This window comes from Equus quagga, chromosome 14, assembly GCF_021613505.1.
Source record: "Equus quagga isolate Etosha38 chromosome 14, UCLA_HA_Equagga_1.0, whole genome shotgun sequence".
Classification (NCBI taxonomy): domain Eukaryota; kingdom Metazoa; phylum Chordata; class Mammalia; order Perissodactyla; family Equidae; genus Equus; species Equus quagga.
This window is the reverse complement of record NC_060280.1, coordinates 87,045,106-87,048,926: the sequence shown is the minus strand read 5'-3', so window position 1 is coordinate 87,048,926 and position 3,821 is coordinate 87,045,106.

Here is a 3,821-nt window from a genome sequence, read left to right as displayed (position 1 = left end):
GTATATAAGGTCCATCTCTGTTGTTACTGTTTTGGGGTTGGAGTCTATTTGTCTGATGTCAGCATGGCCACACCCCCTTTCTTTTGGCTGCCATTTGCCTGGAGGCTCCTCTTCTGCCCCTTCACTTTGAGCCCGTGTTTGTCTTTAGAGCTGAGCTGAGTGTCCTGGAGGCAGCAGAGAGTCGGCTCATGTCTTTTACTCCATGCAGCCACTCTGGGCCTTTTCACTGGTGATTTCAATCCATTTACATTTAGGCTGATTATTGATCTAGGAGGACTTACCGGTGCTATTGTCTTTTGTTTTCTAATTGGTCTATATCTCCATTTTTCCTTTTCCCTTGTGTTTCTGTCTGCCATTTTACTTTGTGGTTTCCAATGTTTTTCTCAGTTTCCTCTTTTTTAATGCTTGGTTCCTCTGCTCTAAATCTTTGTTTTGTGGTTACCATGAGATTTGTATAAAACGTCTCATAGATAAAATAGTCCTTTTTCTGCTGATACTTTCTTATCTTCATTTTCCTATACTGCTTCTAAGAATTCCCTACACTGAGCTCCTGTGCATTATGAGAAAGACATTTTCCATGAGTTACCTTCTGTTTCATCACTGCCATTTTGGGGGCAGGATTAATACTCTACCTTCAGACCAGACGTCAGGACTATGTTGCTACATGCAATAAGTTAATACAAAAGTTTATTCTCCAAAATACTTTCTAAAGAGAATAGGCCAAGGGAAAGCTTCTTCATGTGCCTTGTGCAAAGGACCACAGGCTGGCCATTTAGGATGTGTAGGTTTAGAGGCTTCAGGATTTACAGGTCTGAGCCTCCCATCTGCAGGCACAAAAAGCAAAGGGGCACGTGTCAACCATCATAACTTGTTTACCATTGTGATCCCGACAGGGTGAGCAGGCGTCTACAGCCGATTTAGAGTCAAATGTGGAAAATCAAGTCAGTGTCTTTATAGTGTTCACTCCTGAGGTTGGTTGACTGAATGATGCAACTAGTCAAATAAATTTGATTTGAATAGTAATTAAACACCTATGGGAAAAGTGCAAACATATTATATTTAAGATGACAAAGACTCAAAAAACTATTTGAATCAAGTCATCCAAATATGTGGAGGGATCCAGAAACGTGTAAGTGTGGTTCCAGAACTCTGTTCAAATATTTAAGTGATATTATTCTTTTAATCTGTTGTCTCATTTGTTGTGTTATTGGTGGCACCTTCCTTCCCACATACCACAGGCAGCCCTATTAGAGGAAGAGAGCTCTCCCTGGATGGATAATAAATACTTTAAGGCCAACTGGTCAGCAGCTACAACAGCTGCCAAGAGGTTTTCCTTCAGGGAAACATCACAAACACCAGCTATCTGCTACAGGAATTTTGAGTGTTTTGGACATTTCTTGATTGGCAGGAAGGATGTTTGTTGAATGACGTCATCTGTGCCTAGGTCAGTAGCAGTGACTCCCATGACAATGAGCACGTGAGTGCAAATGGTAGGGAAACAGCACATCCGTATGTGATGAGCCACAGGGGTTTTGAAGGAGGTGCCCCAAATGAAGTATCAACACGCAGGGCACATAGACCACAGGCAATGTGAGGGGAAGACTTGGCAGTGGGATACGACAGTGGTGGCCAGGGTGCACTGTTACAATAAACCAGAGACCTGTAGGAGTGACCGTTCTCACAGGAATGTCCAGTAGGGAAAGGCCTCTATCTATAAGGAGCCAGTGAACCTGACGATGACAACAAAGCAATGAGCCCCGAAGACTGGGATTAAGTCTAATCAATGCCTCCAACAGCAGGAAGGCCCATTGAGAAGAAAGCAAATTGGCCTGAGGAGGCCATGAGACCATCCTAAGAGGGGGGTAGCCTGTGGTGGTTGAAGTGGTAAAACGTCCACTGAACAACTTATTCGAGAGCCCAGAGTTTCCTCTTTTCAGAATTGAGCTGGTAATATCTATAAATTTAGAGCATCTTGGCGGCTCCTTGCATTTTGGCTTCGGCAGGGTAATGTATGATGGCATGAGTAATTTGTCATATCAAGTTCTACCATGGTCTGAGCACAGCAAGGAGCCCAGGGGATGGGGGAATGGACCTACCAAGTCTACTTGCCATCAGCTGTGGGGATCCCTTCCTCATCCTGCCAGGTGTGTCCATTGATGATATTACCAGTGACTTGCTTTTTCACATCAGGTTCACTGGTCCATCACTGGGTTAACCATGGCAGAGGAGGGAAATCACTTCAATTTTGCCTACACTCTTAAGTTAGAGGTCTGTAAGTGGTTTCACATTATGTTGGACCGTAAGGCCAAGGTTAATACCATCAGGTCTGAGGTGTTGATATGTGTCTCAGAAATTCACGTCAATTTATCACCCTGAGGAATAAAAATCACCCTCTGCAAGAGGTCTAATATGGGCAGAGTAAGGAGCGGCCAGATTTGTATTTGGGTATTTGAGAGGCAAGATATTCCCAGAATTCTTTAAGACATAGAGGGCAACCTTGGATAAGGGGTTGGTGGTATTCATGGCACCACACAGCTGGATCATGGGTAATGGCTCAGGGTCTGTAAAACATGTACAGACAGGTTGGATTCTGGGCTAAAAATGTTTCTATTCCTAACATGACTGTTGTTTGACTGATCACTCTGATGCTTCAGTCCATTCTTTGATCCAGGATTGCCTGTCTGATGTGGCGACAGAAGGCAGCATCTCTGCAGTGCACTCTGTCGGGTATGGCGGTGCACACTGTCCATAAAATTTACGAACACCCTAGTTACCCATGTGCTCCTAAGTGACTCTCCAAGTGGCCAATGTGTCTAAACTGGAAATGATCTCCTCAGAATGATTACATCAGAGAAGAACGAAGCACTTCCGACTGTTCATTGGATATTCCAGAGGAGCAATGTTGGCTCCATGCTGTAAATACCCATCTCTTCAATGAGGAGGCTTTTGATTAGAAAGCCTGGGGGTTCCTGCATTCAGGACCCAAGGCAAAATGGGAAGCTCGCTTGCAGGATCATCCACTCAGGCCGTGGAAGGGACTCTATTTACATAAAGACTCTGGCAGTTGCCAGCAGTGGCCTCTCTAATTGTGTGCAGCACCTGATGAAGAGAATAGTTCTGGTACAAGAATGCCTTGGGTAATATATGTCCACCATGGGGGTTTAGAGACGCTTGGATGCTCAATGAGAGGCTGCTAAGGCATCTTTGAGAAGGACTGTGGGGAGGGGGACACTAATGGAATGTTATTTCAAAGATTCCACAGCCTTTTGTTTCCCAATTCAATGTACATCAATTTCTAAGTGTCGTGTGAATAAGTCAGCAAGCAGCTCTGATAAATTTGAGATTGCTCTGTCACTGTGGGTAACAGAATGTGCCCATGACATGGTTTCTAACACTGCTTCTGTCACCCTCTCAGCTCAGTCCCTCCTGTTGCCTCAGAGAAAATGTACAGTGAGACATATGTGGATTTCTAAAGATTTTTCCAAGTATGCAGGCACAGAGTAGGCTTGAGTTGGGAAATAAAGACCTGGAGATGGTCTATGGATGGCACTGAAAACAAGTGATGCTAATGCACATGGACGAGGATGTCCCCAGGTAGATTCTGCTTGGGATACTTTGTTTATGTTTCTGACCTCAGAATTTCCAAAGATCTGTCCACCAACCTGATTTAAACTCAAAGACAGAGTCTGGGAGCCCTCTCACTTCACTCTTAGTTAAGAGTCTGAGCTGAGGGCAGGTGCAACCCTAGGGGGTGTTTTCTCAAATAAGCCGGGGTTGCAAGAAAGGCCCGTTGAGGACTGAGTCCTTCATCTCAGTCCTGC